The 16,768-nt window shown below is 52.5% G+C and overlaps 1 protein-coding gene and 1 pseudogene across 3 annotated transcripts in view; one reads left to right on the plus strand and one right to left on the minus strand.

Annotated features, from left to right (window-relative positions):
- The window catches only part of EPHB2 (EPH receptor B2), a 149,923-nt gene that overhangs the window by 119,733 nt on the left and 13,422 nt on the right, over positions 1–16,768 (minus strand). The window lies entirely within an intron of this gene.
- LOC111820725 (40S ribosomal protein S12 pseudogene) lies at positions 905–1,244 on the plus strand (annotated as a pseudogene).

Here is a 16,768-nt window from a genome sequence, read left to right on the forward strand (position 1 = left end):
ATAAATGTACTTGTCAAATTAGAACTGCAAAAGTGTTGAGAAGGGGAGGTGGGTGCAGGACTGCATTCAGAGGGAGGCCAGCCTCTGGCTCCCCTTCTTGCACTAGTTTGCTGTGTGACCTTAGACTAGTCACTCAGCCTGTCTGGGCATCTATCCCCTCATCCACAAGGGGCACAGTGACACCTTTCCTGCCTAAGCTGCTCACCTTTTTTGGAATTTCCTTTTTTTTTTTTTGCCCTTAGCCTTTGTTCAGAATGTTCCTGCCCCACTGTCCTCTTTTTTTGACAGCAACTACTCACCCCTGAGAACCAGCTCCAATGTTCCTACCTCTCCCTGCAAACAGTCACTCTCACTCCCTCCTCTGTGCTGCCAGAGAATTCTGTAAAACCTTCCACTCTCTCTGGGCACTGCCATTGTTTAAGAGTCTATGTGTGGCATCCTCCCCATGACTTGGAGCTCTTGGAGGGTATGGGCTGTGTCTGTGTCCTCTTCAACACCCTGAGGGCCAGAGATTGCCTGGCACATGGCACAGGCTCAGGCCATAGGGGGCTGAAGCAGACAGGGACCTGGACCAGATGACCTTTTGACCTCTAGGAGGTTAGCTCCATGGCCAGTTAGTATACTCAGGGGGCAGGGCCTGGCCTTGAATGCTGCTTCTGCCACCTCCTAGTCGTGGCCTTGGCCAAGCTACCGAGCCATTCTGAGCCTTGGTGTCTCCATCTATAAAATGCGGATAGCCTCAGGATTATTTTGTGCAAAGTCAGAGTCTAGCAAGGACCCTAGCATACAGCAGGTGTTCAGTAAAAGCCACGTCTTGTTCTTTCCCTGCTGCTGCCGAGTTGTGTGGAGGCAGAGGCTCGGGTGCGTTCAAGATGTGGCCCCACCTGTAACCTACCGCCACTGAATGGCAGAAGGCACTACTGCTGGAGGTGTAATGGACATTAAGACTGCTTTCCAAGAGGCGCTGAAGACCTCCCTCTCCATGATGGACTCGCACTTGGAATTTGCAAAGCCTTCAACAAGTGCCAAGTGTCAAGATGGAGGAAGCCCTTTGTGCTGAACACCACATCAACCCGATTAAGGTCGATGACAACAAGAAACTAGTGGAATGGTTCAGCCTCTGAAAAAATGATGGAGAGGGGAAACCTGTGAAGTGATTGGTTGCAGTTGTGTGGTTGGTAAAGCCTGGCAAAGAATCTCAGGCCAAGGATGTCACTGAAGAATATCTGAAGTGTAAGAAATGAACAAATAAAAAACTTGGCTGTCATCAAAAAAAAGGCCACTTCTCCATTTTCCGTCATTCCTAAGGTGGCACACAGGGCTAGTACCTGTGCCCTATAGTGCCCAGCTCAGACAGGAGGCCCTGGGAGAAAACCCACTTGCTAGGAATCCACTAGGCTGGGCAGCCCCCATTCCAGGAAGGAGGGCCCAGAGGAGCCAAGGAGATAGAGGTGGCAGGTTCCTCGAAGGTGCCCCAGCTGGACTTGGCACCCACTGGCCGTTCCGCGAAAAGTGGGACCCATGCCCAACATGTGTCAGGCCACCCTGGGGTCCTCGGCTCTTCCTGCTCTCCCACCATCCTTCCCAGAGCCGCAGCGCCTGCCTCTTGGTGCTGCAGCCGGAGCGCTGATGATAAAGGCACCTCTGTGTGTCTCTGGGGAAGCGGGGCTGGGGGCGGCAGCACGGGGGCGGTGGGGGGGGCACGAAGCGCCCGCAGCTGTGTGTTTGCAAACAGGGGAGCTGAGCTGTGCAGAGGGGCTGAAAGCACTAATTGTCTTTAATTAAAGGAGGTTGGAGGCAGTGAGAGCTTTGACAAAAGAGATTTCCAGCCTGTTAACAGCTTCAGCCTCCGCTGGGGCTGGGCTGCCCAGGCGCCCCCCACCCCCACCCCGCTTTGTCCCTGTGGGGCCTGGCCCTGTGGAGGGCACAGCCAACACCTGCTGGGTGGAGGTGGGGGAGGGGGTGGGGGTGGCGGGGCCAAGCACATGCAGTAGGTCTGTGCTGAGAGAGTGGGGCTCCTGGGGCCTGGGAAGAAGTCTTCGTGGTGAAGCCCCTCTCTCATTCATTTGTTCACCCTGAACCCTCCTCAGTTCACTCACTCATCAAGCATCCTTGAGCCCTTGCTATGTGCCAGGCCAGTGATCAGAACAGGGGCACTGTGTGTGGCAGTCCCTGCACTTCAAGGACTTCACATTCTAAGAGGCTCCATGGGACAGGCCCTGGAATCAGCTGGCCTGGGTTTGAGCCCTGGCTCTGCCACTTTCTAGCTGTGTGATCTTGAGTAAGTTACTTCACCTCTCTGTGCCTCAGTTTTGCCATCTGCAGCACTTAAGTGATAAAAACGGCACATACTTTATAGGTTGTGTGAGGATGACAGTTATTATAGTGTCTGCACAGTGCCCTTTACAAATATCAGTGATCATTATTCATTCCTCCATTAATCCAACTTTGCACCTGGGTGGTGTCCCCAGAGGCACTCAATTGTTAGGAAGAACTGTGGTCTGAGGGGAGAGAGAGGTGCCTGGGTTCCAGTCCCAGCTCTGCCAGTCACTTGCTGTGTGGCTTCCCAGCCTCAGTTTCCCTGCCTGTACAATTAGGATGGTATGTGTGGAAGGGCTCAGTGGTTTGGATGGTCTCAGTCCTAGCTCGCTTCCCAAACCCTCCTTCCAGTGCCCTGGGAATCAAGGCTCCTCTTAAGAGAGGCCTTGCTGGGCTCCTGCTCCCTGCTGCATACAAATGGGCTCAGCCTCCCACCCTAGGCAGCTTCCTCGGCTTACTCCATTCTTTTGTCTTCTCTCTCACCAGGCTCACCCTCCCGGTCCTCAGACACATCTGCAGCCCCCCAGCAGGCATATGCGCTGGTGCACACTACTGGCTAATGCTCTCTCTCTCTTTCTCTCTCTCTAACACACACACACACACACACACACACACACACACACACACACACACACACACACCTGCCTGATTCTCACCCTCACCCCACCCCCACCCGATAGAATCACAGCCGCCTCCATCCCCATCCCCCACCTACTCGAAGGCTTGATGACCCCTGGGATCCAGGGTGGTGGGAGGAGGGGGCTGCTCACAACCTCTGATTCCCTCCAGCCCCCGCTGGCTGGACTGGGTGGTCGCAGGGAGGTGGCGGGAGGGGGCAGGGGGCGGGAGCGTCTTGGGGCAACTTCTCAGGCAGTGGAAGGGGAGGTCAGCTCCTGAAAGGGAGGGCCCACGCCAGGCCAGTAGAGAGGGGCAGGTCTGGCATATCCACTGTGGAGCGCCCTATAGGAGCTCAGGACACATTTACCCAGTGCCCACCAGGACAACAGCCCCTTGTTTAATCTATTCAGTGGCTCTGAAGAGGAAACTAAGGCTCAGAGGAGGACGCAGAAATGGGGTCACACCAAAACAAGGTGCCGCTCCATCCTTTCAGAACCCATGTTCTTAGGGCCCCGTGTGGCCAGCATGGGACACAGAGATGACAGGCGGGTGTAGACCTAGAGGCTGGGTGGCTTGTCCTATACCTGCAGGCTTCTAATCTGATGTGGGGAGAGGGAAGTGGGGGGAGCTAGCAGAGCTGGGACTGGAATCCAGGCCCCCCAGACCCTGAGGGTGGGAAGAAGAGTCCTCAAGACCCCCTAGACTGATAGACAAACTCTCAGTCAGGCTTTAGGCTGAATCTCTGGCAATGGCTCCCCCTGAGGCCCCGGGCCTGGCATCACTCAGGACTGAGGTCCTCCAATGCCTCCCTGTGACCCCAGCCCCTCAGCCCCTCAGTGTGCCCTCACATACTGACCTCAGAACCCAGGGGCAAATGGGCTCTGGTCAGGCTCTACCAGCATGTGGCTCAGAGCCCAAGTGGGTGAATTCTCCCGGTTACCTGCCCTCCACTGGGCTGTGAGTCCTCCAAGGGCAGAGCCCACATCTTCTACCCAACTTCCCGAGCACCTACTGTGTGCCGGGCAGAATACTGGGTTCTTTACCCGCTTTAGCTCATCTGACCTCACACAGCCCTTCCAGGCAGACTCTCCTGTCTCCATTTTACAGAAGAGAAAACCGAGACTCAGAGAGGTGGAGGCACCTGCTTGGGCATGGAGGGGAATCTGACCTGGGGCTGTGTGAGCCCAAAGCCTGTGCTCACTGCTTCCTTCCAGGCCTGACACAGGGCTGGGCACAGGGATAGGATGCTCAGGAAATGTCAAGAGCCAGCACTTCTCAAGCACGCAGGAAGCCCCTTAAATACGCTTTGCCAATAAGGAGAGCACGCTCAGCCCAGTTTGCAGGAGAGGAGACTGAGGCGGCCGCCCCTGGTGTCTGTGCAGCATAAGAGCCCTTCCTAAAGGGAAGGTTGGGGGCTGCTTTTTGGTCCCAGTTTGACACCTGAGGGTCTGAGTTGAGGAGAGAAGATTCACTCTCCAGCCCACAACGCACCCAGAGTCTCCTGCATGTCCAGGTACGGACAGGAAAGTGGTCCCCTCAGGGCCTGAGAGAAGAAAATGGAAGAGGCTGGGGTAAGGGGGCAAGACAGACACAGAGAGCCGGAGACATACTGGGGAGAGAGAAAGACACACACAGAGGAAGCAAGACAGACTGAGAGACAGTGAGACAGTGCGGCATGAACAGGAGTCAGAGGGAGAGAGAACAGAAGCCTGAAAAGAGACACCAAGAGAAGGAAGAAGAGGAGACTGCTGAAGGAGAAGGGGAGGGAGAGACAAAAGAAGGGAGGAGGGAAGGAGGAGGTGGGGAGGGAGGAGGAGTCAAGTTCAGAGGGGTAGAGGGGCCTGGAAGTGGTGTGTGAGGTGGGGAAGAGCTGGCCAGGCAGGGCTGAGCTCAAAGGTCCCTGGAGGGGCTGTCAAGTGAGCTGCAGCCCCAGCCTGAAATGCCAGCATGAGGCAGGGTGTGTGAGTGTGTGCGATTGTGAGTGGGTGTGTATATGAGAATGTTTGGGTGTGAGTGGGCGTGAGCGAGAATGTGTGAGAGCGAGTGTGTGTGACTGTGAGTGGGTGTGAACATGTGAGAGTGGGTATGAGTGGGTAAGTGGGTGTTTCCTGGCCCAAGCAGTTGTGGGAAGCAGACAGGAGTGTCTATTCTTGCGCTCTTGGGTCTCCACACCCTCCCCATTTTGTATTCAGCAGCTGAGCTGAAAGATTAATTCATATTTAATATGGCCTTCACTCCTGCTGGTGAGGTAGGGGGTGGTTTAGATGCATTATTTAAAAAATAATAATAATAAGGCACCTGGTAAGAAAGAATTGGATGGGCTGACTGATTTATTCTTTCCATCCATCTGCCACCCACCCACTGAGCACCTACTATGTGCCAGGCACTGTGCTGGGGCGGGAGTACCAAAGGAACAAACCCAATAAATTCACATCCATAGTGGGCTGCAGCAGCTTGGGGGTAGTGGAAAGGTCTATGGGATCCCGATTTAAATGCTGGGTCCATCAATTACCAGGCACTGTGAGTGTGGTCAAGCTCCTTATCTCTCTGAATGGTTTTCTCACTTGTAAAAGGGGGTGAGATCCCTGCTTACCCATTTCAACGAGAAAGTGTATCTAAGGGGCTCCGTGCCTGCATGAGAAGTGCTGGCTCTCTGCTTATAGGCTCTCAGGCACTGTGGCCTCCTAACCACTGTCACTGGCCAGAGGCTACATGGGGACCCCCTTGGCCTCCAATCCCACCCTGTGGTGATTCTTATTGAAGATCCTGAGCATCCAAAATCTGCCAGCTCTGCCAGGCCCCACCCTGGCCACAGCTGTGCAGCCCGGCTGGGGCCTTGGGGTGGGAGGAGGGTGGCCCTGCCCAACCCAGGCAGCTGTGGAATGAGGCAGAGGACAGGGTGTGTGGGATGGGGTAGGCAGGTGCTCTGCCCCTTGCAGCCCCACACCTCCCCTGTCTCTTAGGCCCAGAACACCTCCAGGTCTCAGCTCAAGTGCCACTTCCTCCAGGAAGTCTTCCAGAATCCCAGGTCCCATCACCACCTCCCAGTCCCCCTTGTGGGTCTCCACAATCCTCAGTTCTCCACTTCACAGACTCTGTCCTTTGTGTTATCATGGTCTCAGGGCCCAGCACAAGGTCTAGCACAATGCAGGCTCCAGCCACGTCCAGAGAGGCTGTCCGTTGCTGGTCCATTGGAGCTGAGAGTTAGACCACATTGTGTCTGGTGCTGTTGGTGCTGGAGATGGGGCTGCTGCTTTCCCTGAGGCCAAAAAGCCATTTTCCTGAACACCATACCCCTCCCTCACTTAGAAGGTCCAGGAATTTGAGGGCAAGGAGGTCAGCATGACATCAGAGGTGGGCAGGGGAATGAGAAAAGATCTAATCCCAGCTCTGCCACTAACTGACCTTGTGTCCTTGAGCTGAGCCTGTTTCCTCAGCTGTAAAACGGGGAAAATCTTCGCGGTGGGGGGGAGGGAGAGCATGTTCTTTGGTCTTAGACCCGTGGCCATGCCAAGGGGTGGCTGGAGGTGGGGGGTTCTTTAGACATCGTCTCTCACTGGCTGCCCCCTCCCCATTCCTTGAGTTTTTTTCCCCCTCAATCGTTTGCAAAGTGCTTTGCAAATGAAGTTTCAAGACAATTTCCCTATCCCACCCAGCAATCAAATCAACCCCCAAGGTCTTAAAAGCCTGTGAGCAGCCATCTAAGATACTCCACTGGTCTCACCTCTTCCGGAGCAAGGGCGAATGAAGAGAACAGGATACCAGGAAAAGATTAGTCCAAAGGATTATGGGCAACAGTTACCACGGCCTCCACCAGACTGAGTCCAGTACAGCTAGATGGTGCCTGGCTACCACCACTGACTGCTCTGACTGGGATCACAACAGAGGGTCCTGGAAAGAGCCAGAGAAGGATGTAGAACAAAATTCTAACTCACAAAAAAAAGACCAGATTTACTGGCCTGACAGACACTGGAGAAACCCAGAGAGTATGGCCCCCGGACACCCTTTTAGCACAGTGGTGAAATCAGTCCCGAGGTTCACCGTTCAGTCTGGGATTGGACAGCCCCATAAAACAAAAACGGGACTAATGAAGCACAGCAGTCCAGAGACAAGGACTAGAAGGCAGGAGGGGACAAGAAAGCTGGTGATAGGGAACTCAAGTTTGACAAGGGACAGTGTTGACATGTCGTGGGGTTGTTAACCATTGTCATAGGGCAATATGTGTACTAACTGTTTAATGAGAAACTATTTGTTCTGTAAATCTTCATCTAAGGTACGGAAAAAAAAAGAATTATCTATGTGAGATCAAATTGATAACAGTAGCTCAAAAGTTTTGATGGGAAGCCTGGGGGCAGTGAGTTGAAGATAATGGTGATGGAATAATTTGGAAAAGGATAACGTTTGAAACGGTGTAACTTTGGCTATGTATATTTTCACCAAAAAAAAAAAAAAAAGTCCTCCAATGTCGAGAAGGGAGAGTGTTGACATGTTGACATGTCGTGGGGTTGTTAACCAATGTCATAAATATGTGTACTGACTGTTTAATGAGAAACTATTTGTTCTGTAAACCTTCATCTAAAGCACAGTAAAAAAAAAATTAAAAAAAAAACCCCAAACCCCCTCTTACATGAGAATTCTGGTCCCTCACACAGTAGGCTGACCTGGGCTTGGCTTCCAGCCCTACTGCAGTCTCGCTTTGGGCCTTGGCGGTCTGAGCCACAAGCTGGGGAACCAAATAACCCAACTCATTTCCCCAAGCGCCCCCTATAGGCCAGGGTGGCCCACCCTATGCTAGGGCCGGCCTGCCCCGGCCCCTTCTCCCCTCTGCCCCAAGCTGGATTCCGCACTGAGCGGCCCCCTCCTCCGCTCTCCGCCGGGACGTGACATTCACCAGCATCACTTCTGGTCCCATCTGCGGAGCGCCCCACCCCCCGGCAGCTAATCCCCACAAAGCCCTGCGCAGGGCCCAGCATGACAAGCGGGCCCTGATGCTTGCAGCTCGGCGGAGCGTGCTCCAAGGGGCCGAGGCGGGATTCGGCGCGGCTGTCACTCTCTCCCGTCCGCGCCTCTAATTGGATTCCCAACACGCAGAGGTCAGCAGAAACGCTGGGGAGAGGAGAATCAAAGGGAAGGGGGCGTCAGGGAGATAAAGGGAGGCATTCTTCCCTGGGCCACAAAGACTGCAACGTGAGGGGGCGGGAGGGGACCCCCGTGAGGGGTTGCCCATCTGGAGGGGGGTGGGGAAGGGGGGCGAACAGGCGGGAGATCAGGACCTGGTTTCCTCTCGGTTGGTGCTTTCCCGCCTCTGCACCTTGGCACTCAGGTGCCCTGCACCTGTATGCCCTCCCTGCCTGTGGGGTCTGGACATTCTTCAAATCCTAGTCTCCTACTCCTGCTCTAGGAAGCGTTCGTGGAATGTGGCAGGAAGGCTCAGCAGCCATCCAGACCTGGGTCCCAATCCTGGCTTGCCACCTGCTCCCTGTGAGGCTCAGGTGAGTGTTTGCAGTTCTCCGAGCCTCAGTTTCCTCCTCTGTGGAATGGGGATAACAGCAGCCACCACATAGGGTGGAGGCCAGGATGAAATGAAGTGACATAAGACGACTGTTTGGAGCCCAGGGTTGGTGCACAGAAGGGGAAAAGTTAATGTGTGCCCCTTTCCTTCCTCCCAGAAGCACCACAGCCTCTCTTCTGGCCTGTCCACACCTGCCTTGCTCCAGGGTATTGTGTAGACACGAACGTCTCTCCTTGGGAAGAAGGCCAAAGTGCTGTGTAAACATAAACCCCCAGACAGGTTTGAGGGGAATGACAATCCCAGATCTTGGGGTGGGGGGGGGGGGTCTCACTATTAACATCTTCACTGCCACTCTATGCCTATTTGGCAGACAAGGAAACTGAGGCTCAGGGAAGTGAAGCCCAAGGCCAACAGCAGAGCCTGGATAAGAAGCCTGACTCCCAGCCCAGTGCTCTCACTACCTCTCCTTCAGGCTTTCCTGTGAATGATAGGCAGATTCCCTGGGTATGTATTTGGGGCACACAACCAGCTGGGGAGGCGGCAGGCCAGGGACGGAGCCTCGATGCAAAATGGGACCTATTGTTTTAAGAACATTGGAACCACCGATTTTGGTTCAGGAAAGACATGAAGAGGACCTCAAAGGGAATTTCTAAGAGACAGAATATCAATGGCCCTGACATCCTGGCCCCTAGAAAGTGTGCACACACATGCATACAGGATGCTCCACTTGCTGATCCAGCACACACATATGCTCACAAATACCCTTCTTCAGGTGCATGTATATCTGGCTTGATACAACGCGCACACACACGTATCCAGTTGATCTAGCGCAAATACATACATTCTGATCTCCTTATGCGTATGTGTGTGCATGCACACACACATATACCTATATGACCCAGCGAGTATGCTTGCACAGTGGGGGCACACACGCACAAGGACACAGGCAGGGACCCACACATGCAAGGATAGATGCACACACTTGTTTGGCCCAGCACACACAGTCTCATACATGTATTTGTCCTAATGATCCAGCACATATGTGAGTACGCTCCCACCTGCACACAGAGGCACTGGGGTAGGTCAGGCAGATGCAACCACACACAAATACAGGTGGAGTAACGACTCACAGTGGCTCCAGGGTGACCTGGCACAGGCAAGTGCACGTACACACCCACTTGTACACACCCCACTCCAGAAATGTACGTCCAGGACCATATGTCCAAGGATGTTCCAACCAAACACTCAGGTGCTGGGTCAGTGGTGCACTTGTGCACATACAGGCACACATGCACACTCCCAGCAGGCCCATCACACAAACAGTCACATTTGCACAGGCCTGATGGGGGTCAGCGCACATGCATGCGTACCAGGGCTGCTCCGCGCTGACCTAGCACACTTGTGCACATCCCTCTCAGGCCTCCAGGGAGCCCCCGCAGACAGCTGGCTCTGACAGCAGGGTGTAGGGGGAGGGCAGCGCAAGGCTGGGGTTGCCAGGGATACAGATGTGGGCCCCCGAAGATGCACTGCCGCCTAGGCAGTGCAAAAAGGCCGGCGACCATTCTTAGGTCTTTAAAATGTTGCTGCTCAGATGGCGATGCCTTTAAAAAAGGAAACTAGAAACTCGAGTCTTGAGTTTTGTTTCCCTGGAAGGAACCAACGCAACCCTGACAGGGAACTCCAGGTCAGAATATTTTCTCTCTAAGGCTGACATGAGGCACCGGTGGTTCAGTGGCAAAATTCTCTCCTTCCATGAAAGAGACCTGGGTTCGATTATCGGCCAATGCACATCTGTCGGTGTTGCTATGATGATGAACTAGTTGATCCAGCTTCACTAGTTGATCCAGCGTGCACGCACACACATACACACGTGCTCACAAATACCTATTTTCAGATGCATGTACGTCTGGCTGGATACAACATGCACACACGTATATCCAGTTGATTTTGCACAAATACATACATTCTGGTCGATCTCCTTATGTGTGTGTGTGTGTTCACCCATGCACATATACCTACTTGGCCAGCAAGTGTACTTGCACAGTCGGGGCATACACACACTTGTAGGTTTTAGTGGAATGTCCAGACTAAGATGGACTAGGAAGAAAGGCCTGGCAATCTACTTCTGAAAATCAGTCAATGGAAATCTATGGATCACAATTGTCCAATCCACAACCAATCATGGGCAATTTGCAGGACTGGGTAGCATTTTGTTTCATTGTGCATGGGGTTGCCATGAGTCAGGGGCTGACTCGATGGCAGTTAACAACAACAACAAAGGTTGAGATGAAAAATAGCTCTGCATGGCCCCAACCCCACTCAGGCCCCTGCCCAGACCACACCCCATGCTCCACCAGACAATAGGATTTAAGGGACCTTGGTCAGTGACAGATACTTTCTTCCTGTGTGGACTAGAGCAAGTCACTTGCTCTCTCTGAACTCCTGTTTCCTCATTGGCAAAAGTGGGACGGGAAAAGCCCTGAGCATTTCCACAGCAAGCTCTAGGCTCTGATCACTGCAGCTAACATTTACTGACCACACACAATGTGCCAGGCTCTGTACTAAACGTTTCACTTTCATTTTCTCATTGAATCCTCCCAACTGCCTGGAACATTCCATTTATTACTACACTCATTTTATAGTTGGGGAAACCAAGGCTTTGGGAGGCAAGTCATTGGTCCAGTGTCACACGGGCTGTAAATGTTGGAGCCAGGATCTGAACCCAGGCGGCTGGCTCTAGAGCGCAAGCTCTTACCCACTTCATTAAACTTTCTGTTCGTGTGCATTTGGGGTGTGGAGGCAATGTGAGGCCATGATTCCCATGCCGAAGATGGTCACAGGCTCCCTGTTTGCCTCGCCAGGGGCACCGTGAGGACCAGGCAGAACAGAATCAGAGGCAGTTAGTTCACAAAAGTCCTTTTACAGATGGTGACACTGAGCTCTGGGGGCCAGGGAAGAGGTGTTCTGCCAGGGTCCCTGGGCAAGGAGGGACAGGGCCCAAATTTGGACTCAGGCCCCCTGACTCTGCAAGCTACTCTTTTGTTGCTCAATACAAGCATAGGCTGTTTTAAACAATGCCATCCCACAGGCACCTATTAGATGCCTGCTGTGTGCCCAGGCTCCTTTGCTACTGAGGGGTGATTACCATCTGTCCCCTAACTTAGACATGGACACACTGCCCTGCTCCCCAGGAGTTCTGGTGCGTGGCCCTGAGAAGGAGAACCCCTTCCCCTCCCCATTTGTCTCCCGTCCTCTGAGCTCTTTAACTCCTTTGAGCCTTCCCAAACCCTGTGAGGCTGAGACTGCCAGTCCCATTTAACAATGAGGAAACTGAGGCCCAAGGAAAAGACCTAACCAAGTTTCACCAGTGTGTGTGTGTTTGTGAGCACCCACAAGTGGTAGCACTGGGATCTGAACTTGAGACCAGTAGACTCCACGTCCTCTGCACCTCCCTCTACACCAGGCTCTACCTCCTCTTTGTCCTCCTCCAGCTCTGTGTCTGGACAGACCCCGGAACATGTGGGCTCTCAAAAGCTCCTGATGAGAGAAATGGGTCCCACAGCAGCTCTGGTCTAGGACCACTTTGCAGGGATTTATGGTGCAGGGACAGTGCGGGTGCTAAGAGTCCACTTGCTAATGTAAAGAAATGAGGAACTGAGAGATGTTCTCTAGCCTTCTGGCTCCAAGAGGATTTGAGATCTTATGGGAAGTGCTGAGTGCCAAGGACTTTCCATCATGCCTCGGGAGTCCCTGGGGGCACAAACAGTTAAGCACTTGGCTATTAACCGAAAGATTGTCAGAGGTGCCTTAGAAGAAGGTTCTAGCAATCTATTTCTGAAAGATCACAGCCATTGAAAACCCTATGGAGCAGTTCTACTCTGACACAGATGGGATCACCACGAGTCGGAATTGACGCAATGGGCAACTGGATGTTTGTTTTTTTTTAAAATCATGCCTAGAAATATCTTCCTCAACCCCGGACAGACCTGCTGGCAATGCCAGGGACTCCAGAGCCTACCAGAGGTGGTAGGAGGAGCTGCCAGCCTCTCCAAAGGCCTTTGTTAGTAGTGTTACTCACATTAGGGTTGGAGGGTACGATGTCTGAGACTGGGATGAGTGATGTTCTCTGTGCTAAGCACTATCTAGAAACTGGGAACACAGTGGAACAAAACAAAGACATCTGCCTCTTGGGGCCTACATTGGGGCTGAGGGAGACAGGCAGCAAGGAACAAGGAAATACATAGTGTGTCAAATGGTGATGAGGGCAATGGAGAGAAACAAAGCGTGAAAGGGAGCACATGTCCACGTACGTGCATGCATGCACACTTTTAAAAAATAGAGCCATGGGGGACCTCATTGAGAAGGTGACATCTGATAGAGATCTGAAGGAGGTGAGAGAGCAAGCCATGAGGACACCTGCTAAAAGAACATTCCAGGCAGAAGAAATTGGCTGGAGTGGAGGAGGCAAGGAGGAAAGTGAAGGAGATGAGGTCAGAGAGGTGGAAGGGGGCACTGTGGGCCATTGTCAAGACTTTGGCTTCTGCTCTGTGTGATATGAAGAGCCTCAGGGGATTCTGAGCAGATGAGGGATGTGATCTGACATGGTTTTAGAAGGGTCCCTCTGGCTGCCGGGTGGAGAACAGATGGCAGGGAGCAGGGTGGAGATGAATTGGGGAGCTCTGCGGTAACCCAGACCAATATGGCGGGGGCTTGGAAATAGGTAGCCACACCGAGGTGGTAGAGGATGTCCTAGATATGGCTTGAAGGTAAAGCTGATTGGATTTGCTGGTGGATTGGATGTAGGGATGAAAAAAAGAAAGAGGTTAAGGATGACTCAAGGTTTTTGGCCTAAGCAACTAACTGGAAAGATAGAGTTCCATTGCCTAAGATGGTGAAGACTGTGGAAGAAGACTGGGGGGAAAGAAGAGAAGTTATTATAAGACATGTTAAATTTGAGTCGCCTCTTGGATGTCCAGGTGAAAGTGTCTAGTAGACAGTGGGATATGTGAGTGGGGCTTAAGAGAAGAGGTCCAGGCTGGAGACAAGCCCAGAGAGGCATTTAAAGCCATGGGGCTGGATGGAATCCGTCAGGGAGAGCAGGAAGAGGAGGAAGCCTGCGGGGGCCCTCCAAGGTGGAGAGGTCCGGGAAATGAGCAGGAACCAGCCATGAAGCTGGAGAGGTAGGAGGAACACCAAGAGAGAGTGCTGTCCCAGCAGAGGGAGTGGTCACTGTACCAAATGCTGCTGGCAGGTCAAGGAAGCCAAGGCCCAGGAGCTGACCACTGGACTGGTGACGTGGAGGTCACTGGTGCCCTTGGTTATGAGCAGTTTTAGTGGGATGATGGGGGCAGGTGCCTGATGAATGGGTTTGAGAGAGGTCAAGGACCGGAAATCAGCAGCAAGGCGGGCTGTGAGTGTCAGAGCCTGGGCCTCGGAATCAAACCGATTCAATTCTATTCCCAGCTTTGACCTCTGTGAGCAGTGACTTTCGGGCAGGTCACATCACCTTGCTGAGCCTGAATTTCTTCATCTGAAGAATGGGGATAATACCCCTTTTACTTCCTAGGGTTGATGAGAAACAAATGAGATGATGATTGTGAAAAAAATTTTACTAATAACACTGTACAAATATTTCAGTAACAAGAGTACAGAATTTGGATTTCATTTCTGGCTCCATCATCTGTGTGATCTTGGGCTGATTCTTTAAACTCTCTGAGCCTCCACTTCCTCCTCTGTAAAATGGGAATAATAATAGTATCCAACTCCTGGAGATTGTAGTAAGGATTCTGCAAAGCATTATACACCAAGCGTAGGGCATAAGGCCTGGTATACAGTGGGCACTCAATAAATACACGTTCCTTTCCTCTTGGATTCTTATTTCTGCTCTTTAGAGTCCAGTGGTAGGTACAGGGAGTTGGGAGTAAGACCTTGAGTTGAGTGCTGAGTCCTTGGACAAATCATTTCATTTAACTTCTTTGGGCCTCAATTTTCATAACCATGAAGCTGGCTATTGGTCCCCTTGGTACCCTTTATTTGAGGGGGACGGGGGACAGGAGACCAAGCACATGTACTGTGTTCAGGTGGAAGTGAAGAGTGAGTGACTATGGTTTGTGTGTCCCTCTCCTCGGCCTCTTGGTTGACTGGGCAGACAGGTTACCGTGCCCAGAAAGCAAATTCCCATGATTAAAACAACAGCAAAATAACCTTCATGAGGCTCCATGGTAAAAGACTGGGAAGGCCAGTGAGGATTGGCATGCTGGGGCTGGCCTACCCCTCAGAGTGGCCCCTGAGTCCCCAGCCCATGGGCCGATTAATCTGTGTGGTTGTCATGGGCCTGCTCATATCCTGCCAAGCCTACCCACCCACTCCTCTGGGCCACAAGGCACTCGCATCTGAAGCAGGCCCACCTCTGCCCACCTGGGATGGAGACTGAGGTCTCTTGTGGAATTTCAGGGGGACGCTAGGGTCCCATCCCTGCAAAGGTGAAGGCAATGTCGGGGATGGGGTGGGGTGGGTAGTGGTGGGGTGGGCCGGGCAATCTGACTGGATGATGAGAAGTTACAAGAAGTGCCCGGGCCCAGGAAGCTGAAGCACTGGGTTCTAGTCCTGGCTTTGCCCCAGAAGTGTTGTGTGACCCTGGCAAAGTCATGTCCCCTCTTGGCTTCAAGATTTCTTGTCTATTAAATGGTGCTAATAACCCTCGCTTGCTTCTCTCATATGGGTATCATTCAGATCAAAGTATTTCATAGGGTAAATGCTACACAAAAGCAGCCTCTAATCTTTTCTGGAACGAGGCAGGGTGTAAGTAAATAAATACTGTACATATGCAAGACATTATAATTACAAATGGCATTTCCCCCCAAGCTATGGGAAAAAAGAAAAAAAAAAAAGTTTGGTACAGTGTGAAGAATTCTGATTAGGACTTCAGGAGGCCAGAGTTTTGATTCCAGTTCTGTATGTGACAAGATGGGTGACCTTGGGCCATTCATTCGCCCTCCCAGCCCCAAAGCCTTGATAGGGATCAAACAGATGATAGTTTCAAAGGCGGTTTGTAAGCTCTGCCAATGAGGAATTGATAATACAATGTCTCCCTTGCACAAGGGAGGCTGTCTAGGGTTGGGGGAAGGACTCCAGCTTCGGAAGCCAGGCAGGCCTCAGTTCAAGCTGTTACCTGCAATGTGGCTTGGGCAACTAACTCCTTTCCCCTTGCTGGGCCTCAGTTCCTTGTCTAAGGTCAAAGTTCATACCTGGAGGTTTGGGGTGGGGGAAACAGGGAGAAGCTGCAGATGGGGGCTGAGGACAAAGGGCCCCTGAGAGGGGGAGTCCCAGCAGGGTGGGGCCAAGGCCACAGCGGGGCCTGAGCCAGCTGCCGCAGAGCAATGAAAATCTCTTAACCACACAGAATTGTTAACGGCTCCCAAATCCTGTTGTACCACAGGCTTAGAAAGGCTTAAACTGTTAAATGCATAAACTTCCTCAATAAACGGGCCTCCCTTGCCAGATCCCTAGGCCTAGCCAGATGAAAAGGCAGCGGCTGGAGAGGGCGGGGGTGGTTCCCAGCTGTTTAAGGTCCTGCTGGAGTGTTCTGTAGGCAGCCTTTGACCAAACTGGACCAAACTCATCCGCCTGGTGTCTTCAGAGTTGGGAGCCAGGCATGGGAAGGACAGCACAGGGGCTCCAGTGCCAGATGGCCTTGGTTCAAAGCCCACCCTTTATAACTGTGTCACCTTGGACAAGCTGGTGACCTCTCTGAGCCTCTTCTATAAAACAGGGATGATTGTACCTTCCACTGCAGGGTGACTGAGACCCTGATTGTGGAGCTGCCTGGTCCACAGGAGGCTCCTAGTAAGTGTTAACACCATGTTCCTCCTATGAAGCCCTTGCTGACACCTCTAAGAAGCAGAAGAAATCATAAGTGGGGAGTACAAGGGTGCAGACGTGCCTCAAGTCCTGTCTCTGCCACCTACAAGGGGTATGACTTCACTAAGTGACCCTTGGCCCAATCTCACTTTCCTAATCTGAAAAATAAGGCTGATGTCACCTGCCTGGAAGGCTTGTTGAGGGGCTTCAACAAGGTAGCATGTGGAAGGGGCCAGTGTGAGATGTCCTTAGTTGCTGTGGAGATGATTCCGACTCATGGTGACCCCATGTGTGTCAGAGTAGGACTGTGCTCCATAGGTTTGATATTTTGCAAGTAGATCGTCAGGATTTTTTTTTTCCAAAGTGCCTCTGGGTGGACTCTAACCACCAACCTTTCTGTTAGCAATGGAGCATGTTAAATGTTGCACCACCAGGGACTCTAGCATGTGGTGAGCATTC

Source organism: Trichechus manatus, unplaced genomic scaffold (assembly GCF_000243295.1).
Source record: "Trichechus manatus latirostris isolate Lorelei unplaced genomic scaffold, TriManLat1.0 scaffold00048, whole genome shotgun sequence".
Taxonomy (NCBI): Eukaryota; Metazoa; Chordata; class Mammalia; order Sirenia; family Trichechidae; genus Trichechus; species Trichechus manatus.